The 27,427-nt window shown below is 37.8% G+C and overlaps 1 pseudogene; it reads right to left on the bottom strand.

Annotated features, from left to right (window-relative positions):
- Window positions 1-439: 439 nt before the first annotated feature.
- Window positions 440-27,427, bottom strand: part of LOC112820422 (large ribosomal subunit protein eL30 pseudogene) — a 45,956-nt pseudogene continuing 18,968 nt past the window's right edge.

Raw genomic sequence — 27,427 nt, 5'->3', positions numbered from 1 at the left:
CCAAATAATGGGCTTGTTAAATAGTAAATGTCAAAAACAGATTTCTAATGGGACTAACAGGTGTTCACTGAAGCAAAAAGCAAATATTTGAACCCAGTGGAATACTAATCTAATATAAATATGTTTATGCTAGCAAAAACTAAATCTAGATTAAAAAGCACATTTTTTTAAAAATAGTAATCTCATATAAATACGCTCATACTAGAAAATGTTAAAATTTAGATGAATGGCATTTTTTTAAATGTAAGCTATGCATATTTTCATATATAATAATGCAAAGTTTCATCTAATTTAAATTGCTTTTAAACCTCAGTCTGCTTTCAGGATTATAGTCTTTCGATTAGTAAATATCAGACTATTCCCACACAAATTAAAAAGGAGAATTGGTTTAATTTCCAACACTTATAGAGATTTCTGACAGGCATTTGGACTGAACTTCTTTTTTTTTTTTTTAAACAAGCTGTGGCCAGTTTTATTAAAGAAAAATTATGCGTGATTTACTTTTCACCAGTCTGTTCTGGCATGCTTCGAATGATATCAGAATCACCTGGATCAATGATAGCCAGTGTGCATACTCTGTAGTATTTCCCACATGCTGTGCCCAATTCAATATTATTGCCACTGTAGTGATGGACACCAGTTTTGGCCAACATGGCATAGTATTCTATTTCAGATTTCCTCAAGGCTGGGCAGTTGTTGGCGAGGATGACCAGTTTCGCTTTGCCATGTCTGATCATTTTCAGAGTCTGCTTGTACCCCAGCACGTACTTTCCACTTTTCACAACAAGCTGGAGCCTGGAGTTGATCGACTCCAGTGACTTTTTCGTCTTCTTTGCGGCCACCAGCTTCCTGCCTTAGATGCGGGACGGCCCCAACCTAAAACCAGCCGCCAAAATGGCCCTGGAGTGAACTTCTTAAGAGACAATTAAAGGAAACAATGGATACAGAAAGAACAATTAAGTGGTTGAAGTAAAGGCTCAGAGCAAAGAGAGATGAGCTACAAATTCTACTTCCCACGCCTATTAGCTCTAAGACTTGACATGTTATTCAACCTTCATAAACCTCCATTTTCTTTATCTGTAAAACAGATGTAAAAGCACTTAATTCACTGGATTGTCTCAAGGATTAAATTAGACATCATTTGCAAAATTCTTCACCCCTGAGTCTAGTCAATAGCAAGTACCAAGTAAATGAGACCTTTCACTATAACTGCAATTGCTTTGCATATATACTAGCCATTAACTCTTACTGGAAGATATTTCCAGACGCTTGGTGTATTCCGTGCACCGTAATCTTAGAAAAATAGTGTATTCTCTTTTATTGTACTCACTCCCATTTCCTTTATCAAGATTAATTTAATTCCTCTTTTGCCATTGTACTAAAATTTTCCAAATTTAAGAGTGTTTCTTCTACACTATTCTTGTCTTCCTGATGCTGAATAGTATTACAGTTCTTTATAAGTGAAGGTACTTAATTCCATTAATTTCCTAAATTTCCTCTTTTAAGAAACTTCATGTTTCCCAAACCTTTGAGGATTCCTAAAACATCTATTTACTAATTATATGCTGTCTGTTATTATTAAATTATTCAAAGCTTTTCAAAAAAGCTGATTGAAGAAGTAAACTCACTCAACTCCAGGATGATGCTGGGTTATCCCGACCTTGTGTTCAACTTCAAGTAGAAATTCAGTTAGATTTTTTTGGAGCCAAAAAGAAGTTCTTCACTCAGTAATCCCCAAATCACTAGGGGGGGTTATCATCAATCCAGTGCCCCATTAAGAACGGCTTTCCCAGTCAGCCTGCATAAGCTAATGTTTTGGAGAAGATATTTTGTTCTCTGTTCTAGAAAACTATCCTTATTTTCTTACATTTGGAGAGAAAAAAATGTCAAAAGCCCCAAAGATTAAGAAAAGTGCTGAATGAAGTCCTAGGTTCAGATTGCTTTTCTGAGAGTCTTTATTTTTTCATGCACTTGGTTTTCATGACTTCTCCCTCCATTTCACTCTTGGTTCACTGTCTTTGGAAAAGCAGTCAAAATCCTTCCCTGTGTCATGACATAGGTTTGCCTTTTTGTATTTTGACCCTTATGAAAGCATTTTTGTTATCTAGTCTCAGACATGCAGTTGCCAACCTCAAAAAAAATAAAAAATCATCTTAAATGGGAGTGAGCATTTCTGACCTTTGGGAAGGAAAAAAAAAGCTTTAGATATCTTGGTAAATGGGAAGAAGCATGAGGATGAGATCAAACAGCACCGCTTCCCTGGACATAGGAGAGACTGTCTCTGCCAGCCATCACTTCTGTAGTTCAGCTGGGTAGGGTAGGATGAAGGTGGAGGACAGCCAACTCAAGAACACTCTTGTCACTACTGTGCGGGTTTCTCCTGATAAATGGTGCTCTTCCTGCAGCAACTAATTTTCTTCATCCATTCTCTTTGCCTGATCCTCAGCCCGCCACTCTTTCATTTTTTAAAAAGTCTTGGCAAAGGTACAGTGAGTGAAAGTCATTGAAATCCCATAGGGGATCTAAACAGGAAGTGGCAGGGGTGCCTGGGTTGCTCAGTTGTTAAGCATCTGCCTTCAGCTCAGGTCATGATCCTAGGGTCCTGAGATCAAGCCCCGCATCGAGCCCCGCATTGGGCTCCCTGCTCTGCAGGAGGCCTGCTTCTCCCTCTCCCACTCTTCCTGCTTGTGTTCCCTCTCTTGCTGTGTCTCTCTCTGTCAAATAAATAAATAAAATCTTTAAAAAATAAAAAGTAGATAAACAGGAAATGGCATAAAGCTGTGGGGTCTTAAACATCATTTCCCCTTTCTTAACACCGATTTTTTAACCTATAATGAGTGGTGCAAAAGAAGAACTCTGAGGCTACTTTCAGTTCTGGCATTTTATCTTTTTTGTTTTATTTATTTTATGGGTATTTTACTCTAAAGTTTTCGAGCACATTGTCATTTGTAATTTATATTGCTGAACTGCACAAAAATACAGATACACACACATACACAAAGCTTAAATCTCTCTGTTAATGAACTTTCCAACCAATGCTCAATGTGAAGACACCTTCACATGTGATGGGATGTACCTTCACCAGTTCAGACTCTCATTTAACACACCAGGGTCATGGATACTGGAATTGCAGTCCAAGAGCCTAAAATGGAGACTCCTGGACATCTGGCAACTTTTACTTTATAAATTACCATGTTCATGTGGTATTCTCAGAAAGGCTCCCATTGTTATTTACTCCTCAGTACTCATTGCTAAAGATCAAAAGAACCAAAACACCAAAATGTCAAGTCCAGGGAGCAATGTTTCAAGAAAATTTATTTTTGTACCAATTTAACTTTTCTCTGAATTTGAAGAACAAGGGTGTGGGCCTGACATCAGACCACTATGTTAAATGAGATTCATCCAGTTCTAATTACTACTCCCTAGTACAAGACCTAAGGACGCCATGCTACTCTTGGCACATGTAAGTTACCGGCTGGACAGACTGTACTAAACAAAGAAATCTCCCTAATTACAAACTATTTAAAACAAAGCAAAACAAAACAAAAAGACCTGTACTACAACTCTGAAATTTGTATTAGTGTAAAGAATTTGAGTAAGGGCAAGGAGAGGAGACTCTGGCTGTTTATAACATTTCTATGGTCTATTTCTTCTGAAGAACTTAGAATGTCAGGAGCTTTGTCCTGTGGTAGTGACTTGAGCAGCTTTGTTTTGCTTTGTTTCTTTTTTCTTTTGCAATCTCTTCCTTTCATCTACTCAGTGAAATACAGCTGAGAAGTAGTTCTGTGTACATGGGTGGCAGTTTCTGAAGCCTCCATTTCCACAACCTATTCCAAATATGTTGTCTTTTTAAAAGACTTTCACTTCTTTTCTGCTTGATAATTGCAGTATTTGTCTTTTACACGATCTGTTTTGCTTATTTTCTTTGATTTGCTTGTCTCATGATCTGACCATTTTAGTCTCGTGATGGGGGAGGGGAGGACACCTAAAAATGTACAGACTTATCCTTATGAAGCCTACTATGTGCAGAGAGCTGGACCAGCAAACCTCCCACACACAAAGAAAGTATATGAAGACATTGAGCAATAAGTGGCAAGGGTATTAGGTTCAACGGAAGGCTAGGTAAAAGAAGAAACCTCACAACATCTGATCTATTATGAAGACATTGTTAAAGTCCTGGGGATAGGCTCATCCTCACTCTGGGAATCAAGCTTGCCCTGTAAAGCCATAAAAAACAAAGACTTCAAAATATTAGTCCTGAAGCTGCGAGAAGCTCCTACTGTAGAACAGACTTACCAAAACTTTTGATAGCCTCCAATTCTGCTCCACTTATCCACATGAAAGTGCATTTTCTCAGCTTAGAATATTTTTCTCTTTCCGAGAGTAAGGACTTTCAAACGTCAAAAGTTCTGTAATATACCTCATTGTACTTATGAGGCTAGGAATAAGTATATAATGTTAACCTGAAGAGCCCCACAGGCCATGGAGCTAAAACAAAAGTGCATGATATTGGTTACAACATGCATTTTATTCATGTGCTTTAAAATAGGTAGTTGGTGGGGCGCCTCGGTGGCTCAGTCGTTAAGCGTCTGCCTTCGGCTCAGGTCATGATCTCAGGGTCCTGGGATCGAGCCCCACATCAGGCTCCCTGCTCAGCGGGAAGCCTGCTTCTCCCTCTCCTTCTCCCACTGCTTCTGTTCCCTCTCTGTGTCTCTCTCTGTCCAATAAATAAATAAATAAATAATCTTAAAAAAAAAAATTTTTTAAATAGGTAGTTGGTGAAAGGGAGGTCACACCTAATTTTTCCCCAAACCATGAGATTTCTTGGGCATGGGGATGCTGAAGATGACCCTCTGAGAATGGGAGTGAAACAAGGGGAAGTATGATCAGGACATCTAACCTGGGGTTGAGGCTGCTTGTAGAGAAATGGTTGTAGGTCAAAAAGCATGAGTTGAAAAGCTGAGCATGACACAATAGGCAGCCTACCAAGTTTCAAATGAACCGTAGTTTACAACTTAGCATTCCAACATGGTTGACTATTTTTAAAGCATCATAACACTTATAAAGGTGTTAATCACATTTGTTTGGCTTACTAATTTGAAGTCTGGTACTTGAGTTACAAAGATACCATTTAATTTCTCCAAAAATATAAAAATCAGACTTTTGTAGCCCATAATAGGAAACCATCAGAGGAAAAAGTGTACATTCTCTAGAGCAGAGGTTCTCTAAGAGTTATCCCCAAGTCAGCAGCATTAGTTGGGAACTTGTTAAAAATGAAAATTCTAACAGAAGCAGAAGCAGAAACTCTAGGGGTGGGACCTATCAATTTCTGTTGTAACAAACCCTTCAGCTAAGGTTTGAGAACCACTGCTCAATGATAGGTAAAAACAACATACTTTAAAGTTCAATTGTTAAAAGGCCAAGATTTTAAATCAATTTGTAAAGTTTTTGCTGTGTTTACTCTGTTGCTGTGAAAGGTGTAAATCCTGGCCTAAAGGAGCAATTTCAGCAATGCATACAAAACAATTAAAGAACAGGTCAAGACAGGGTGCCATCAAGGAACCAAACCAAATGCCTGAGGAGCACTGTGAGGAGGCAGGAAGGAGATAAAGTCAATATGGTCTGGAGGCATCCAAAAAGAGTACTGTGATGGGGTCCTTATAGGAGACTTGCCTAATAAACCAGCATTTCTAATTCATGAGAGAATGCTTACTCCACTTACCAAAAAATAAAAAGAAGAAGAAGAAGAAGAAAAAAGAAAAGATGACTCTGTGCCCCATCACATCCATACAATGCCCTCCTCTAGGCACAAACTGACAACCCTTTTCAGCCTCTATTCAGCCTCTACTTTCTGTCCCCAGTGTAGCAGAGTTTACAGTCCATCAAGGATTGAAAGCTGATCACCTTCTGGCTGAGTGGCCTCTGGCAACATCTAAAACCAAGTGGCTCCAGAGAACTCCCAAGTCTGAGGAGGACTGTAGGAAAACTGAAGGAAGTAAGCTGGGGCTGCTTCCAGTCAGAACCCTTCTAGAATTCCACAGCCACTCTTCCTTTGGGCAGTGTTTAGAGCTGCTAAGCAGATGGCGAGAAGAGCTCCACTGTGGGGCAAAACTGGTGACAAAGGCACTTTCCACCCTGAGTGACACAACCATGAGGCAAAACCAAAAATTGGCCCAGGGTGTGAGAACATGGCCTAGTCAACCCTGTCCAATCCTCTTTCTAGACAGTGGCAGTAAGGAATGTACCAGAAAATGGCATGCCAGCCCCTCTTGGCTTTGCAATGAGTGTTGAGGAAACACTCGTGTTTCCTTGAACTCCCCGTATGTGTTGTTAAATGCAACTCTAACTAAATACTTTTGATGCTACCTATGTTTCCACAGACAGAGGGCCAGGATTTCCATAAACACAACTTACTGGATTGTAATGGGCTTTTGTACTGACAGGCCCATACCATAAATCCACATAAGTTTTTGATAGATTAAGGGAGTCATGCCTTACTTTAATGTTTTCCAAAGTGTGGACTGATGATCATCTATATAAGAATCCCTCAGGGTCTTCTATAAAAAGCAGGTTCTCAGGTCCCATTCCAGATGGATAAAATCAGAAATGTCTTAGGGTAGAAGTCAGGAATCTGCATTTTTTAACAAAACCCCCAAGTGATCTACATGTCCATTAAAGTTTAAAACATGGTTAGCTTGCCTTAACAGTCAAATCAACTTTGCAAAAGCCCAATCATAACCATATGCATTCATTATTGGTATATGCTTTCCCTTGGCAATGATACAATAATGAGACAGATGGACAGAGAGGGAAGGAGAGAAATTTTGAGGGAGGGCATAAACAGGCAAGAGCACTAAAGTATAGAAGAACTGAAATGGAGTAAAAGAGACAGTGAAAAGTAGTTTCCTGTGGCCATTGTAACAAGTTCCCACAAATGGGAGGCTAAAAACAATAGAAATGTATTCTCTCAGTTCTGAAAGCCAGGAGACCAAAATCAAGATGTCACAGAGCCAGTCCCTCCAAAGGCTGTAGGGAAAAATCCTTCCTTGCCTCTGCAAGCTTCTGCTGGCTCTTGGCAATTGTTGCTTTATGGCTGCAGGGCTCCAGTCTCTGCCTCATGGTCACATTGCCTCCTCCTCTTCTCTGTGTGTCTTCTCATTGTCTCTCTCTCCTAAGAATACTTACGATTGCATTTTGAATGCAGGATAAGCTCCTCCTCTCAAGATCCTTAACTTAATTACATCAGCAAAGATCCTTTTTCCAAATAAGGTCACATTACAAGTTCTGGGGATTAGGACATAGACATATCTTTTGTGGGAGCTATCATTTCAGCCCACTACAGAAACAACAAAAAGCAAAAGTAGTGAGAAGCAAATACAGACAGAAAGCAGTAGCTTCCCTGCCATGGGCACATTTATCCAAGGAGGTGGGGGTGTCTCGGATTGTAGATGAAACGTGGTGCCCATAGATACTGAAGTTTAAACGAGTAGAAAGGATTTCTCTATGTCCTGGCTCTTTGTTCACATGCTTCTGTGTTTCACATAAAACTGAGTAAGTTCAACTCCTCTTGAGGCCAGTAATGATTTGGTCAAAGGGAAATTACAACCTGAAAAAGGTAAGTACAAGTAGTCAGGTGCAATGTTAATTAGCCTGTGTAAGAAGAATTCTGGAAATGTGATGTTCACATAGCAATAAAACATCTGTCAGCGTGCCAACCATTTCCCTCATCCTTGGAGAGACTTGGGAAGGAGGGTACCTGAAATGAAAACTTCAGCCTCTTATACTTGCCAAATCTTCTCACTTGGAAAACTTACTCCACACTAAAGCATACTAAAATCATGTGAGCCAGGCAGTAAAATCTCATTGTGCAAATCCAATGTCCTATTTGCAATCAGTCAGTAACACTTGGCGTAAATTATTTTTGAGTAGGGAAAACTGCTTCAGAAGTATAAGGACCCACAATATAATTTATGTCTAAGATACAAAAAAATTTAGAAAGTGCCACTTTAATATTCTGGTTCCAAAAATCTTGCCAATGCAAGGAAGTCACTATAGGATAAAAATGGAAAATCACATGATATCGTTGCATGTCACATGTGACTCATTCATACTCAATGGTGTGCAGCCTAAAACACAGTTCCTCAGAATTCTGCTACTTCTAATTAAATAAATCACAAGACAGGATTTTCTATGTATTGGGCATTACATCATTCCTTAATGCATATAAAGATAGAGAGAGAGGAGGCGGCTGGGTGGCTCAGTCGGTTAAAGGTCTGCCTTCAACTCAGATCATGATCCCAGGGTCCTGGGATCAAGCCCCATGTTGGGCTCCCTGCTCAGCGGGGAGTCCACTGTCCCTCTCTCTCTACCCCTGCTCCTGCTCTCTCTCTTGCTCACTCTCCCTCAGATAAATAAATAAAATCTTAAAAGAGAGAGAGAGAGAGAATCCTGTGCCCAAGGGAATCCTGGTGAGATGATAAAACATCTTTCAGACCTTTCTGGAAACTTCTAGGCCCTGAGCCCTTACTGGGAACTCTCTGTACTTAAACACTAGACACTGGCAAATCTTGCTCATGGCTCAACTCTTCCAGTGGCAAGAGGGCAAGGAGAGTGAAATGGATAGAACTAGCCAAGCCAACTGTGGGCATTTAGGGTCTTATTAACCTAGTGTAATTGGGAAGAATTTTTATCATTTTTTAAATTTGATGTGTTCACCTAAGGATAGTCTTATTGCTAATGATTCTAACAACTGTTTGCTGAGAACAAGTGATGTCTCATCTTTTACACGCTGTTTCACTTAATTCCCCAACTCTAAGAGATAGAGGCTGACTGCAATCTTACAGAGAATGAAACTGAGACTCACAGAGGTTAAGCCACCTACCCAAATGCACACAGTTAGGACAGAGAGAACCAGGGTTCACTTCTGATCAGTCTAATACCAGACCTAGGTTCTTCTGTTTGGTTCCCACTAAAGCAATTTCTTTCCCTGCCGAGATATCACTTTGAATTATTCCTCGTTTTCTGGTGCTGCTGGCACAGGTGCTACATGATGCACTCATCTGATGTGATTAATTTTTCTTTTCAGGCCCTTTGATATGGATTTGCATTTCAGATCTGTGTAACCTACAGACTTCCTGTAGGTTGTACAGGAACTACATGCATATCTTTATATGCATTAATGAATGATGTAATGCCCAATACATAGAAAATCCTGTATAGTTGTACATCTTGGCTTCCTTCCTTTTTTGGGTCTATAGTGCACATATCTAAATCCTCATCTACTCTCTTACACAAAAATACCACCCTTCCCAGAAGTAAGATAAACTCTGTGGAAACTGGTCATTCTACCTTTGAAGGCAGTCATCTAAGCCATACCATCATCTCGGGTCCTTTAGAGGAAGAAACATTTTCTTCCAGCATCAGTCTGCTCTTTGAAAAATTACAAAGCAGGTTTGGTCATGGGGCCATCACATTGGCCAGACTTCTACACCTCCCTTAGCACCCAGAACCTTGAGGCCCAAGTTATTTTGGAGGAATTATCCCCTGCTAACATTCTGTATGAACTTGAATTCTTTCACAAGCCTCTCCTGTACATTGCTACCTTCTTAGCTACCTGTCTGGTAAATTATTCTTCTGCTAAGTGCTTAATAGCCCATAATTTATTGTTGCTTCCCAGAGAAAAATGTCTTCAACTTAAGTTTTGCAAAACAGTCTCTAAATGTGGAATTTCAGTTATTCGGGCAGGCCAACGAAGGAGGTAATTTTGGCAAAATTGTCTAAAAGAATGGGATTTTAGAGCTCTAACCTTAGAAAGCAGTAATTTTACTTCTCCCTGCAGCCCTTGTTTCATAGTTAGGAAATTAAAGCTAAGAGTGGAGAAATTTACCCCAAACAAAACAGAATGCAATCGAGGTCTCCTGTTTAGTGACTTTCGATGAACACGAACAATTTTTCCAATTCCTCCTAAATCATGCCAAGTCAGCAGCTGTTTATTCCCACCTTAGATCTGCCACCTCACATAAGTATCCAAATATCTTACCTAAAATTGACAGCTTCAACTTTTTTCATAGTACCAAGCATCAAAAAGGTATTCAGACAACATAATATTTCTATTGGAACCTTCAAGGAGTCCTAGTTCAACATTAATAAATAAAATGTTTCTAAGCAAAAGATGAAAACTTACAATCTCTGTGTTTTCTTTTGTTAAGATAGAAGGCTTCATGAATATAGATCAAGTCATTTTAAAAGCCAATTAAGTTGGCCCAGCTCAGGTTCTGCTCATAAAGCTAGCTCAGCTGTATGGCACTTTGTTCTGTTTGGTCTGTGTTAATTCTGCACAGTTAGTGGGGTGGTTTTTTATTTGTCATCACGTAGCTGGGAGACATAAGCCATGTCTGTTGGGATTCTTGCTGCCCAGCTCCCAAATGTCTCTTCAATGTCTTTTAGAAGACTTTCCTAGCAAGTGATGAATACTGCAAGAAGGGACAGTGGGAAGGGGAAATTGGTAAGAACTTGGAATGGGAATTAAAGGTGAGAAAATTCTAGAAGAATGGAGGTGAGGGTTAGGCAGGTGGTAGAGAAAACCAAAGACATGGTGTGAACATACCTGGATTCTGCTATTTAAGTGAAAAAAAGGGAGGCCTAAGGATATTCTTAAAAGAAAGGGATGATGAATAAAGAATATGTGGCATATATATACCCCCCACACACACAATGGAATATTACTCAGCCATTAAAAAGGATATCTTGCCATTCACAACCACATGAATAGACTTAGAGGGTATTATGCTAAGTGAAAAAAGTCAGACAGAGAGAGACAAACCATATAATTTCACTTACATGTAGAATCTAAAAGACAAAAACAAATGAACAAAAACAGAAAGAGACTCATATAATACAGAAAATAAACTGATATTGACAGGGAAGGGGGGGTTGAGGAGATGGACAAAATGGGTGAAGGGGAGTGGAAGACACAGGCTTCCAGTTATGGAATGAACAGGTCATGGGGATAGAAGGCACAGAACAGGGAATATAGTCAATGGTATTATTATAGTGATGTGTGGTGACAGATGGTAGCTACACTGTACACAGATGGTGAACATAGCATAACAGATAGACTTGTTGAATCACTATGTTGTACACCTGAAACTAATTAACACTGTGTGTCAACTATACTTCAATTTAAAAAAGATAAATAAATGTATAAATGCGGGATGTGGTTGGCCAGGCTGAAGGGTCTGGGCTGCATGCTTGAAACCTGTCGACCTCTGAGGTCGACAGAAACCTATAGCTCTCCTGTTTTGGGTCAGGCTAGGAGAACCTGGCAGTGTCTTTCCTCCACTGTCTTTCCCCCTGTCTCTCTCCTTTATCCACTTCCCATCCAACATCACAGATGGCTAAGGAAGAGACTCCACTCAATCAACACTTTCTTCCTTCTTTCAAGACTCAACAAAGAGCAATTGACTATTTAAACATACTTTCTGGGGCTGCTAATTTTAACCTACTCTCTGGAGATTAGTTTCAGATCAGGGGAAGGAGAAAGATTATCCCTTTTACAGTTCCTCCTGAGTTCTTTCCTCTAAAAAATTGCTCAATTCCTGAATACTAATAAGTAATTACAGATGGGGAAAGAATAAGGACTTACTAAGAAAACTCACTGAACACCCACCCACACTAAATCCCTAACTCTACTTGCCTTATCCATCCCCATTTCTTCTTCCTTAAATAAGTAAGGAAGAAGAAGATTTACATTTCTTTAAAAAGACTGAATTTGAGGGATGACTGAGGTTGACATTATATTCCAATCTTTTATATTCTTCACATAATTTATTGTAACCATATTAATATAATCATTTACCCTTGAAATCAAATCCAAAAAAAAGGTAGCACAGATCCATAAATGATGCCAAGAGTTTTGATCCAAAGAAGTTTGGTTAAATGACCTGGCATTCCATACCATTTTGAAGAATCTTTTGGATGAAAGCTACCCAAACTCCTAACAACCATCTGAAATTTTCTCAGTGTCATTTGCTACATCTAAATTACTACTGCTAGTTTTATTTAAACAAGCTGCATGTGCTCAGAAACATTATGGGAAAATAAAATAATTTACAGGGCTATGGAGTCAGTGTTTATTTGGTTTTAAAATAATTTGCAGTCTGTAGATGTTAACACACAAAAGAAAAAAGAAATTAACAAATACACATCTATATCCCTATAAAACCGAATCAGAGTCAGTTGTTATAGAAGCAGAGAATGATAGAAAAAAAAAAAAACAAACAGAAACTTGAAAAATGGAAAATACCCTAAAAATCCTTATAAAAAAATGAGTCAGCCTCTCCCAGAGTGACTCTTTCAAACTCTTCCTCTAGTAACAGACCTGAAGTCATATCAAAGGATACTGGGAAGAAAATACTATCTTTTTTTTTTCAGTGAGACTAAAATTCATCAAAGGATCATTTGGCAATCCATGGGAATTATTTAAAAATAAAAAATACCAAAAGAATGATTTATAGTCTTTGTTATATCAATGATTTAAAACATATGCGGTAATACCAAAATACCAGACTCAAATGTGGCACTTCCACATGTGTTTCTATCAAGGTTAGCTTTGTGGAAACAGAGTATGGATCACGCACAACAATCACAAAAGGACAGAAATAGGTAGAGAATTTTCTGCCCAAGTCAAATATACAAAAGCATTAAGAATCAACAACTCATAGTGTTGTGGCAGTCTCCGAGCCCCTTTGAGAATCTGAATCTCTTCCTGGAAAAAAAAATGGACATACACAGCACTATTGCACAACATAATTCAGAGGGCTGTGGACTCTTGAAGTTAAATTATAAGACTCATGCTAAGAACACCTGATGTCAAGTTAAACTCCTGATTGAAAAAAAAAAAAAACAGAGATTAAGCATTTAGATAATATTTTGTAACAACTTTTGCAAAATGTGAAATCCAGAAGCCCAGAACCCCTCAAGGGGCTTGGTGTTTCCTCTTCTGCACTAGGATTCCAAAAGAGCTACAGGAGGTCATGATTCAGTGGCCCCTGCAAGACTGGGAGAATGGCCTGTATTCCTGGTAAGGGTCAAAGGAATATATTTTTCAGGTGCCAAGAAATCAGCTGACTTGGAAGTTGTGGGCAGGTACTGGAAGGTCCACTAAGCAGTGACAGTAGGGTGATGGTCATTTCCACCTACCACCTCCCAAACTCATCCATGTCTGTTAGGAGCTAAAAAGTAGGTGGTATAGTTGGTTTCTCTGGACCTGAATAGATATGGGGCTAGGTTTTTCCAGGTCCCTCTTTGAGAAAGAAGGTAGAGGTAAAATCCCAACAGTGGGAAAGAGAAATGGTGTGACACTAGAGTCTCCATTCTAAATACTCTCCTTCCACTGGTATGTTTCAGGTGAATTTTGTCCTCTGCAATAGGTGGGAAGAAATTAAAGAACCCAACCTCACATCTCCAGCAGGTGGGAGATAAGACCTGATATTCCACATGAAGATAAAGCAATAGCCAGTAACAATACTTCCCACAGTGCAACTGGATGTAGCACATACTGAGACATGGCAGCAATGTAGCTTTTAGCAATGCAGCAGGCATCAAGAATGAACAGGAACTGCTTTTAATTCCTAGGATAAGTGCATGCTTTCCAAACATCTCTGGAAGGAAGGGAAGAAAAGAAAGAGAAAGAGAGGATGAAATTATGAAGTAATGCAGTAAAATATACAGGGAATAAGATCAGGGGGAGTATTAGTCTGCTAGGGCTGCCATAACAAAATACTACAGACTGGCTGTCTTAAAAAACAGAAATTTAGATGGGTGGAGAAAAGATGGTGGAGGAGTAGGGGACCCTATTCCAACCAGTCCCCGGAATTGAGCTGGATATCTACCAGCTGAACACCCACAAAATCAGCCTGAGATGTAAGAAGATAGATCTGGATCTCTACAAACAGAATATTGCAGGCAATTGGTATCCAGGTAGGAAGTGGGGAGCCGTGATTCCGTGGAGAGAGAGAGAGGATTAGAAGATATATTTGAGCAAATCTTAGGTGAGAACTTCCCTAATCTGGGGAATGAAACAAACATTCATGTCCTAGAGGCAGAGAGGACCCCTCCCAAGATCAAGGAAAATAGGCCAATACCCCCAGCATGTAATAGTAAAACTTGCAAATCTTAGAACCAAGGAAACCATCTTAAGAGCAGTTAGGGGGAAGAGATTCCTTACGTACAGAGGGAGGAACATCAGAATAAAGTCAGACCTATCCACAGAGACCTGGCAAGCCAGAAAGGCCTGGCAAGACATATTCAGTGTACTAAACGAGAAGAACATTCAGCCAAGAATACTTTATCTGGCAAGTCTGTCATTTAGAATGGATGGAGAGATGCAGAGTTTCCAAGACCGGCAGAAACTGAAAGAATATGTGACCACTAAGCCGGCCCTGCAAGAAATATTAAGGGGGGTTCTATAAAAGGAGAAAGACCCCAAGAGTGATAGACAACAGAAATTTACAGGGACAATCTATAAAAACAACGTCTTCACAGGTAACATGACGACAATTAATTCATATCTTTCAATAATCACTCTCAACGTGAATGGCCTAAATGCTCCCATAAAACGGCACAGGTTTGCAGATTGGATAAAAAGACAGGACCCATCCATATGCTGTCTACAAGAGACTCATTTTGAACCTAAAGATATATCCAGACTGAAAGTGAAGGGATGGAGATCCATCTTCCATGCCAGTGGACCTCAAAAGAAAGCTGGGGTAGCAATTCTTCTATCAGACATATTAGATTTTAAACTGAAGTCTGTAGTTAGAGACACAGAAGGACACTACATCATTCTTAAAGGGCCTATCCAACAAGAAGATCTAACAATTGTAAATATCTATGCCCCCAACATGGGAGCAGCCATCTACATAAGCCAACTGTTAATCAAAATAAAGAGTCATACTGATAACAATACGTTAATTGTAGGAGACCTCAATACTCTACTCAGCAATGGACAGATCATCTAAGCAGAAAAGCAACAAGGAAACTAGAGCTTTGAATGATACACTGGACCAGATGGACCTTATATATATTTACAGAACATTCCACCCTAAAACAACAGAATACTCATTCTTCTCAAGTGCACATGGAACTTTCTCCAGAATATACCACATGCTGGGTCACAAATCAGGTCTCAACTGATACCAAGAGACTGAGATTATTCCCTGCATATTCTCAGGCCAAAATGCTTTAAAACTGGACCTCAATCACAAGACAAAATTTGGCAGAAATTCAAACACTTGGAAGCTAAAGACCACTCTGCTCAAGAATGTTTGGGTCAACCAGGAAATCAAAGAAGAACTTAAACAATTCATGGAAATCAATGAGAACAAAAACACATTGGTCCAAAACCTATGGGATACTGCAAAGGCGGTCCTAAGGGGGAAATTAATGAAATTATGAATGAAAGGGGAGAGATCACGACTAACACCAAGAAACAATTATTAGAAATTATCGTCAACAACTATATGCTAATAAACTGAGCAATCTGGGTGAAATGGAGGCCTTCCTGGAAACCTATAAGCTGCCAAGACTGAAACAGGAAGAAATTGACAACCTGAATAGGCCAATAACCAGTAATGAGACTGAAGCAGTGATCAAAAACCTCCCAAAAAAACAAGAGTCCAGGGCCTGATGGATTCCCTGAGGAATTCTACCAAACATTCAAAGAAGAAATAATACCTATACTACCGAAGCTGTTTCAAAAAATAGAAACAGAAGGAAAACTTCCAAACTCATTCTATGAGGCCAGCATTACCTTAATCCCCAAACCAGGCAAAGACCCCATCAAAAAGGAGAATTTAAGACCGATATCCTTGATGAATATGGATTCCAAAATCCTCAATAAAATCCTAGCTAATAGGATGCAACAACACATTAAAAGGATCATCCACCACAACCAGTGGGAATTATCCCCGGGATGCAAGGGTCGTTCAACATCTGCAAATCAATCAATGTGATAGAACACATTAATAAGAGGAGAGAGAAGAACCATATGGTCCTCTCAATTGATGCAGAAAAAGCATTTGACAAAATACAGCATCCTTTCCTGACTAAAACTCTTCAGAATATAGGGATAGAGGGAACATTCCTCAGATTCATAAAATCCATCTATGAAAAACCCACAGTGAATAGAGAATCCCCATCCTCAATGGGGAAAAGCTGAGAGCCTTTCCCTTAAGATCAGGAACACGTCAAGGATGCCCACTCTCGCCACTATTGTTCAACACAGTACTAGAAGTCCTAGCAACAGCAATCAGACAACAACAACAAAAAAAATAAAAGGTATTCAAATTGGCAAAGAAGAAGTCAAACTCTACTTTTTCACAGACGACATGATACTTTATGTGGAAAACCCAAAGGACTCCACCCCCAAATTACTAGAACTCATACAGAAATTCAGTAATGGGGCAGGATACAAAATCGATGCACAGAAATCAGTTGCTTGCTTATACAATAACAACGCAACTGTAGAAAGAGAAATTAGAGAAACGATTCCATTTACAACAGCACCAAAAACCATAAGATACCTCGGAATAAACCTAACCAAAGAGGTAAATGATCTATACTCCAGGAAATACAGAACACTCATGAGAGAAATTGAAGAAGACACAAAAAGATGGAAAAATATTCAATGCTCATAGACCGGAAGAATAAACATTGTTAAAATGTCTATGTTACCCAGAGCAATCTATACCTTCAATGCCATCCCAATCAAAATTCCAATGACATTTTTCAAATTGCTGGAACAAACAATCCTAAAATTTGTATGAAATCAGAAAAGACCCCAAATCACCAAGGAAATGTTGAAAAAGAAAAACAAAGCTGGGGGCATCACGTTGCCCAATTTCAAGCTATATTACAAAGCTGTGATCACCAAGACACCATGGTACCGGCACAAAAATAGACATATAGACCAATGGAACAGAATAGAGAACCCAGATATGGACCCTCAACTCTGTGGTCAAATAATCTTCGACAAAGCAGGAAAAAACATGCAATGAAAAAAGACAGTCTCTTCAATAAAATGTGCTGGGAAAATTGGACAGCCACATGCAGAAGAATGAAATTCGACCATTCCCTAACACCATACAAAAAGATAAACTCAAAATGGATGAAAGACCTCAATGTGAGACAGGAATCCATCAAAATCCTAAAGGAGAACATACACAGTAACTTCTTTGACATCGGCCACAGCAACTTCTTTCAAGATACATCTCCAAAAGCTAGTGAAACAGAAGGAAAAATGAACTTTTGGGACTTCATCAAGATAAAAAGCTTCTGCAGGGCAAAGGAAACAGTCAACAAAACAAAGAGGCAACCCACAGAATGGGAGAAGATATTTGCAAATGACACTACAGATAACGGGCTAGTATCCAAGATCTATAAAGAACTTCTCAAACTCAACATCCAAAAAACAAATAAGTCAAAAAATGGGCAGAAGATATGAAAAGATACTTCTCTGAAGAAGACACAAATGGCTAACAGTCACATGAAAAGATGTTCATCATCATTAGCCATCAGGGAAATTCAAATCAAAACCACATTGAGATACCACCTTACACCAGTTAGAATGGCAAAAATGGACAGGGAAAGGAACAACACATGTTGGAGAGGTTGTGGAAAAAGGGGAACCCTCTTACACTGTTGTGTACACTTTGGAAAATAGTGTGGAGGTCCCTCAAAAAATTAAAAATAAAGTTACCCCATGACTCAGCAATTGCACTCCTGGGTATTTACCCCAAAGACACAGATGTAGTGAAAAGAAGGGCCACATGGACCCCAATGTTCATAGCAGCAATTTCCACAATAGCTGAACTGTGGAAGGAGCTGAGACGCCCTTCAATACATGAATGGATAAAGAAGATGTGGTCCATATAGACAATGGAGTATTACTCAGCCATCAGAAAGGATGAATGCCCAACTTTTACATCAACATGGTTGGGACTGGAGGAGATGATGCTAAGTGAAATAAGTCAAGCAGAGAAAGCCCATTATCATCTGGTTTCACTTATTTGTGGAACATGAGGAACAGCATGGAGGACATTAGGAGAAGGAAGGGAAAAATGAAGGGGGGGGAATCGGAGGGAGAGATGAACCATGAGAGACTATGGACTCCGAGAAACAAACAGGGTTCTAGAGGGGAGGGGGTGGGGGGATGGGTTAGCCTGGTGATGGGTATTAAGGAGGGCACGTACTGCATGGAGCACTGGGTGTTATACGCAAACAATGAATCGTGGATCACCACATCAAAAACTGATGATGTACTGTATGGTGACTAACATAACATGGTAAAATTTTAAAAATTAAAACAAAACAAAAAAACAGAAATTCATTTTCTCATAATTCTGGAGGCTAGAAGTCCAAGATTAAGGTGTTGGTTTCTTCTGAGGCCTCTGTCCTCGGCTTGCCTTCTTGCTGTGTCCTCAGCTGGTTTTTCCCATGTGTATGCACACCCCTAGTGTCTCTCTGTGTGTCCAAATTCCCACTTCTTATAAGGGTACCAGACAGAGTGGATTAGAGCCCACACTTCAGCCTCATTTTAACTTAAATCATCTCTTTTAAGACTCTATCTCCAAATACAGTCACATTCTAAGGTACTGGGGGCTAGGGCTTCAACATATAAATTGGGGGAGGGATACAATTCACACCGTAACAGAGGGGAACACAAGTTTTGCTGCACTACAGCCCCCGTTCTTCTCCCCCTCATACCCAAAATCTTGACTGGGAGAACAGATTCTCAGAGATGAGGCACAGCCCTCAGGTGACATGAACAATGATGGCACAAACTCTCTTCAGCTCTCCCTATTGGGCACCTTACTGACTCAGCAGGCAGAATCACAACTACCAGGAATGACCATGGATAACCACAGACAAGGCAGAGACCAACCTCAGAAGTTGCCTAAGATTTTCTTTCCTCTATGGAAGGACCAAATGGTTTATTGATGCCTGACAGTCTATCTCTGGTAGTGTCCTTATTCTCAAACCAGAGAAAGAACCAAAATGAAAGAAATTTAATCTCAGTTTGGGGATAAACTGAGAGAACTTGTCAGGACCATGATAATGTGACTGTCTAAACACACTGGGGAACAAAGCATCTCATACTACTGGTGGGAGCTTGATTAATGCCAAAGGCAAAGGGAATATAAGACCCTTAAAAAAATCTTGCCCTTGTCCTAGGGTTTTTATAGAATATTTATTTTCATTATGCTAATCTAAGTGACTTTTATAGGAAGATATCTAGTAGGAAATCCCCTATCCTGTTGAGGATTTCAAGGCTTCCTATTTTCGGTTACATTCTGGCACAGCATGCAGTGGGTCAGTCATGAGCTCCAACAATGACCCCACCACAGTGACGATACGTGCAGCTGCTGCCAGTCACTTAACCTTTCTAAGCTTTCATTTCCACATCCATAATTGAGGGCAGTTAATAGTCTTGGTTCTGGAGATGCCATGCCTTTAATGGAAAACAGTGAAAATCTCCCCAAATGAAGTCACAGAATATAGAATTTAGTAGTTCCCCCTCCCACCTACTCTCCTGTAATGTATTTAACTTCTTTGTGTAAGTCCTTGAATCATAGGGGCTATTTCACATAGTATTTGTTTTAAAACCTTCTCACCTCATTTCATGAAAGATTGTTATCATGACTAAAGGATTACTTGTACCTTACAAGCTTCAGACTAAAAACAAGAAATCTTATTCCTTATAGTCAACCAGAGACTGCTGGAGACAGAATCAGCAAACCATAAGAAGAAGGTTCTATTCTGCTGCCTCTACTTCTTTCCTAGTTTCCCTCCACAATTTACAAGGGTCTGTTTTACTAAGATATTTATAGTGGTGATAATAAACATCATCACCATCTATCATTATCACCATCATCACATTTCTGGAACTTTACTGGTCTTCTGATTATTGTAATGCTATACTTTTCTGGATGAAATTATAGTGCCACTGAAAAGTTTTTAAAAAATTAATCAATTTAATTTTCATTATCAATATCTAAAATATCAATAATAGAATAAAGAAAAAATCATTTCACTAGTTATAAAAAAGTTTGATAAAATTTTGCATCCATGATTTTAAAAATAAACTATTAGCAAACAAGAAATAGAGAAGAACTTTATTAATCTGATACAGAGTATTGCAGAAGAACCCACAGCGAACATCATAATTAATGATAAAATAATGCTTTTCTTCTAAAATTGGGGAATTCATAACAATGTGCAAAAAAACCAAGAAGTTCATAATTAGTGCAAAAAAACAAAAAGATAACTTGAAAGGTATAAATAATGGAAAAAATAAAACTGTCAAAATCTAAAAATAACATGGTTATATACATAAAAAATCCAAAAAAATATACAGTAAATCATTAGAATTAAAAATCAAAACTTTGATGGTTGATGGATACAAAGTAAATCAACTATAATTCTATGTATCAGTAACAAACAGAAAATAAGAATTTAAAAATTGCATTTAAAATAGTATGAAAATACCATGTACCTAGGAATAAACTAACAAAATATGTATAAAATCTTGACCTAATGCAGCATATGTGATTGTCAAATCAAACTGATAAAAATCAGAACTCTTACTCTTTACTAAGTTTTACTAATACTGCCAACCATATGAGCAATCAAGAGGCACCAACAAAGTTGGAAAAGATCTGAACTATCCTTTGTAGCTCTTAGTCCTTCCTTTCTGCATCAGGCAGGAGTTCTCTGGTCCTGAGTAATAGACGAGGTCTCTAATGAGATATGTAAGTCACTTCATACACTGGGGAAATTTTGTTATGAAATATCTCATTTTATAACCCAGAGAGTTTTATAGCTTATGTGACATTCTCCAAGAAGCCGTGTCTCATAAATCCATATATTGCAGTTTTGTTTACAATAGGCAATCCTAAACCAGGGACATCCCCCTCAAATCATTCCATAGATAAGGACTCTTCTCTTAGCAACTGCCACTATTCTATTTGTCTGGAGGTCTAGTTATTATGTCTGTAAGGAGAAGAGACCAGGTCAGTAATCAGAGGGAAATAAATAAATCATAGGTCATGGCTTTAAGTCCTTCCACCCAGATTTCTAAGCAGAAAACTATAAAATAATGAGACATTAACACCAAATAAACAAAGAGATACATTATTTTCATTGATGAAATTAGTCAAAATTGGAACATATCAGTTGTTCATTGGATTTATAGATTCACTGCAATGTCAATCTAATTTCCAACAATTTTTTCCTGCAAAATTTAACAAGTTGATTCTAAAATTTATATGGAAATGGCAGTAACCTAGAATAATCAAGTCAATCTTGAAGAAGAAAAAGATGGGTGGCTTGCTCTACCAAATATCAATCTAATAATAAAGCTACAGTAATTAAGACTATGTGCTGTTAGCCAAAGATAGGCAATAGTCTTAGGGAACATAATACAATGTCCAGAAAAAGCAGTCACACATTATTTAACACTTGATTTGTAATGAAGACGCTTGCAGAGTATTGGAAAAAAGACCATCTTTTCAATAATTGCTGGGTGAATTGGATGCCCATATGGGAAAAAATTAAATTTTGATCCCTTTCTCATAGCATACACAAAAATCAGTTCCAGGTGGAATAAATGTGGAAAGATCTAAATGTGAAAGATAAAACAATACAGGCTCTAAACATTTTTGTACGAAAATATATTTGTGACTTTGGGATAGGCAAGTATTTCTGAAATAAGACACAAATAACACTGTTCCTAAAGGAGATGACTGGCACTATGATTACACTAAATTTTAGAACTTCTGTTTCTGGAAAGATAGCATAAAGAGAGTAAAAAGGAAAGCCACAGAGTGGGAAATGATATTTCATTTTAATAACTGAAAGATATTGAATATATAAAGAACTACTTCAAATCAAAAAGAAAGACACCACCATTAAGAAAAATGAGGAAGAGATTTCAATGAGCCCTTCAAAAATAAGAAAAATATTGACAAGTATTCAGTAAACATACAAAAAGAAACTCAAAGAAATGCAAATTATAACCACTTTCAGATACTAATGCATACATTCCTGAATGGCTAAAAACAAAAAGAATATCAAGATCAAATTTGGCAGTGACATACAGCAATAGGAATATGTATACATAGGGAGTGTAAACTGGTACAATCATTTTGAAAAATTATACATAAGTTTCAGATACTAATTTTTAAAAATCACTAAACACAGAAAATATTTTGAAATACTGTATCTTTAAGATTTTAGGGGAAGAAATGTGTCATTTGGTTTTGGTATTCAATATAAAGCTAAATATAAGAGTCACTGTGGTACATTCTGTATATTTGGCCAAAAGGCTGAGTTCCTGCATTTTTCACATATTTGTTTGGTTTCTGTTTTTTGAGAAGGCCTATAGCAAGCCTAATATTTCTTTTACATGACAGTCCCTCAGAAATGAGAAGGCATTTTCATGTGCCCCTGAGTCTTATGCTCCCTGAGCAACTCCTTTCTCTGTTCTTTCTCCACCAATCTGATTACCTTCCGAGAACACATTCTAGTTTGGTTCATACCTCTTAAAGTCCTAGGGTCCAGAATTAAACACATGATTGTATGTATGTTTTGACAAGCAGACTAGAGTGAGACAAACACTTCTATTTTATTAGATAATTTACTTCCAGTAAGGCTAAAATCCTGTTAACTTTTTGATAGTCACTTCAGACTATACTTTTGAATATATACTGCTTCCTATGAACTAAAATCTTTAAGTCTTTTCTATACATATTGTTATAAAGCCACCTCTCTTTTGTGCATATTAACTCATTGTAGACATTTACATTTATCAATTTTTAAATGCATTTTGTTAAATTCAGTACAATATTCCAATCTCCCTTTGGGATTCTATTTTTGGCATTCATCAGTGTTCACTGATGAAGAAATGGATAAAGATGTGATATATATATACAATGGAATACTATTTGGCCATAAAAATGAACGAAATCTTGCCATTTCTGACAACAAGGACGGACCTTGAGGGCATTATACTCAGTGAAATAAGTCAGACAGAGACAGACAGACACTCCATGATCTCTCTTATAAGTGGAATCGAAAAAACAAAACAAACAAGCGAAACCAAGATCATAGATCCAGAGAACAGACTTCTCTGACTGTGGAAGAAGGGGGACGCTGGGGAGGGCAAAATGGGTGAAGGGGGTCAAAAGGCACAAACTCCCAGCTATAAAATAAATAAGTCATGGGGATGTAATGCGCATCATGTTGACTACAGTGAATAATGCTGTATTGCACATTTGAATGCTGCTAAGAGAGTAGATCTTAAAAGGCTTCATAAGAAAAAAAACAAAATTTGTAACTATTTATGAGAATGGATGTTAACTAGATTTATTATGGTGATCATTTTGCAATGCAAACAAATTTAGAATCATTATGTTGTACACCTGAAACCAATACAAGGTTGTGTCAATTATACCTTGATTTAAAAAAAAATGGTTTTTTTCTTTTTTTTTGCAATTACTACATTTTGTTTTTATTTTTACTTTATTATTAACATATAATGTATTATTTGTTTCAGGGGTACAGGTCTGTGATTCATTAGTCTTACACAATACATAGCACTAACCACAACTCATAACCTCCCCAATGTCCTTAAAAGAGAGTATTTATCAATTGACCTGACAGAACGGTATAGCATTATCTGCATATGTGTGTGTGTGTGTGTATGTGTGTGTGTGTGTGTAGATATAAATAGATATAGTCACAAACATAGACCCTGACACGTATTACACTATAAAGATACACGGCAAGTTTTAACTAGTCATTTTGAGGTGGTAGGATTATGTATGATGTTTATTTTCTTGTACTTCATTTTAATACTCTTTCTGTAATATATACCTAGTGAGACAGAATTCTCAAAATTAATGCCATCTTCTTCTATGCTTACAGTGGAGAAGGCAAGTCACATGGGAACACGTTAGTCCCAGCTAATGCTTGGATTTTCAAATGCTTGAGATGGATCTTAAAAATGAATAGAAGGTTGCTCCAGGCAATGGAATACCATCAGCAAAGAATATAGATTTGCGGAGATTAAATAGAAAGCATATTGTAACTTGATCATCAATGACTTTGGACACCATGCCGAAGAGTTTATTATATAAGTAATTTATTCTGGAGATGTTAGGGACAATAAAATGGTTTTCAGGAGGAAAGTCACATAATCTTACCTATGCTTTAGAAAGAAACCAGTGTTAATAGTGAAAAACCCACATTTGGAGATGAGAGATTGGAAAGGACAGCTCTTAAATTATCCTTCCAATATTAGAATCTTGGGCAAGATGACTGGATCTGAATAGAAAAGTGTCAAAGGAAACCAAGAAAGTGGATTCAAATGGTATTTCCCAAACTAGAACACTGGTATTTATTAATGAACATCTTTGATTACTCATTAGTGTCAGTGTTATTACTAACATTTATATAATTGGTGAATTAAGGGGATTGTTTTTGAGCTAACAAACTTTAAAAATGTCATATATTACATTCCCCTCTCGAACATTCAAAATGTACACAAAGATCTAAAAGACCTATGATATGTCACCATAAAGAAACAAGTTTAACTTTTTTTTAATACACCATTTTCCAAATTCATTTGATCCCATGAAAAGCCTATAAACATCTAATAGTTATACTAGTATTCTATGCACCCAGTTTGGGAAGAATAACAGAGAAATATTGGGAAGGCAGAAACAACAAAACATAGCATGTAATTACCTACAGAGGAAGAGAGAGAAGGAAAATTTTTTTAATGATACGTTTTTTGCCTCGTGACTAGAAAAACAGTGCTGTAACTACTAAGTTTGATGAGAGCAGGTTTGGTTGGGAATTAGGAGTGCAAGTTTGGATTAGTTAGATGTCAGATGTTTGTGTACCAACATTTGAAGATACTCATGTATTAAATCCACATATCTGCAAAAACAAACAAACTTCAAAAGCATTAGAATTTCAAACTTTGCTACTAATCAAAATGCATTACCTAGCAGAGCGTGCCAGCACAATGACTGCAGTTCAGAGTGACCCATGATGTATTGGAGGGTAGGAATCACTGTGAAGATGCTGCTAAAGAAGTCAGAGTAAATGTGGAAGCTGGAAAATTATTTCCTTTGGATATTCTCTTCCTAAACACCATAGCTAAAGAATCTCGAGCCTCTTGCCCACTAGCATATGAAATTCTGAGAAATACCTTTAAACCGTGTTTCCATTTCCTTGAGTTTCCTATTCTTTAAGAGCTTAATCGGTATGACTGTGCTAAGATAAACTCAAGAAATAAACAAGATGTGAACTGCTGGGCCTGAAATTCCAGGGCATGAAGGATATTCTCAGAAAGATCATTAACAGCAAGTAGCTGTCAATATATTTCACAACTGGAAGAGGCAGAGTAATTTACCACCCTTTGGCATTCCCAATCAGATAGAGATCTGAAAGAGCATAAGAAACCACTGTACTCTGCAAGGAGAAAGCGAGAAGGCAAGGACAGTTTGTTCCACTCCAGGTGTTTTGCTGACCTGCACTCTGAGCTGAAGCAACTCCAGGAATTCATCTTCCTCAATCCCACATCTACAGGAGGGAAAGAACAGCAAAATCAATGTGCCTTGGCTGTCCACTCTGCAGGTCTGCTAAAAATTACCAGAACAATTAACACCCATAAGCATGGTGGCTAGAAAAGGCTTTGAGGTCAGAAGGTTTAAATCCCATGATTCCTTTACCAATTAAAAAATGTGACTTTGGGGACACAAAGATGGCTCAGTCGGTTAAGCATCTGACTATTGATATCAGCTCAGGTCATGATCTCTGGGCTGTGAGTCTGCTTGAGATTCTCTCTCTCCCTCTCCCTCTGCCCCTCCCCCTGCTCAGGTGCTCATCTCTCACTCTCTCAAATAAATAAATAATCTTTAGAAAAAATGTGACTTTGGATAAATGTTAGCTTTTTGGTCCTCTACTTTTCTCAAGTGTAAAATGAGAATAATAAATCTAAAATAATAGGAAATTATGGAATTAAATAAAATTTATACAGACACATTTTAAAAATCATAAAATTATAAAAAGCAAAACAAAATAAAAATTGAAACATGTGCTGAATAAATAACGGTAGTAATTAGTGCTATTATATTATCTATTCTACATAAGTACCTTTAATGAAAATATACTTCACATTCCTCTGTTTAAAGAGACCATATACACATACATAGTTCCCAATATTACATTTTAAACCTTTTAGTTCCAAAGTTGAATGCCTTTCCTTATGCTCAACTCAATGGTTTTTAAAAGTTCATCTCATAAATAATGTACTTGTCAATGTTTTCTTGTCCTGCTTTCTCTGCTTCTAGCTGATATCTTACCATTTTTATTTCCAGCCTATCCTTAGGTCATCCAAAGAAGAAAGACTTTTTCCCTTCAGGAGGGTATTCCTTCAGCACTTCTGTTAGATCTGAATTTCATTCCAAGGAAAGAGCTCTTTCAAAGACCCCCTTGCCCCTATAAGAATAGATATGGCTAATGAAACTTTCAACAAGACCCTTCAGTGTGCAGACTTTTCTTGTTAATTGAATTTTCCAATTAATGAGAGAATAAATCAGAAACTATTTTGTTTCATCCATTAATGTTTATGATAAGTTGATCTCTCTCTTGTAAACATAAATGAGTCAGTCTTTACTACTTAAAGCTCTTACCTGAGTCAGGGCTATCATTTTAAATACAGAAATTTTATCTCCCAGGAGTCTGAGCAACTCAGTAATTTTACAGCATTGACCATGTAGATGCAATTCTTGAAAAACATTTCAGTGATTATAGACTAGCTCCAAGATAAAGTGAGAAATTGGAATTTTTTATTGAAGAAATTTCTTAATAGTTTATTTTGCTACTATTTCGTATTTCTTTCTAAAAGTGACATCCCTGGAAAAACTATTGATGAGTTCAGGCTTTGGGTTAAAGGCAAGTCTCTTTTCAGATCCAAAATTGTTCACAAAATCACTTTCATATTCCCTACCCACAGTAAGCAATGTACTTACAGGCTAATTCCAAGTGAAAAGAATTCCCTCATGTCTTATATCCGTTGGAAACTACTGCTTCCTCTTTACCTCTAGTCTTTCTTAAACCTAGCATTATATACCAACAAAAGTACCTATGATAAATATTCCCACTTACTAAAAACAATAAATGGGCAAGAGAGATGGTAGCATAGGAAGTGCAAGTTTTTAACCCTTCATCTAGAACCACTAATCAAAGCAGCAAAGTGGCAACACCAGTTAGATCTCTTTCTCACTTGTTCTACCTACAGCCATCTGACTTCCCCAATAAGAAGTTGAAACAAAATTGCAGAAATGACCTCCATCTA

Source organism: Callorhinus ursinus, unplaced genomic scaffold, assembly GCF_003265705.2.
Source record: "Callorhinus ursinus isolate GAN/ISIS: 27379988/994484 unplaced genomic scaffold, GSC_fseal_2.0 scaffold3, whole genome shotgun sequence".
Taxonomy (NCBI): Eukaryota; Metazoa; Chordata; class Mammalia; order Carnivora; family Otariidae; genus Callorhinus; species Callorhinus ursinus.
Note: the sequence above shows the minus strand (reverse complement) of the source record. Positions and strands in the feature narration are given on the sequence as shown.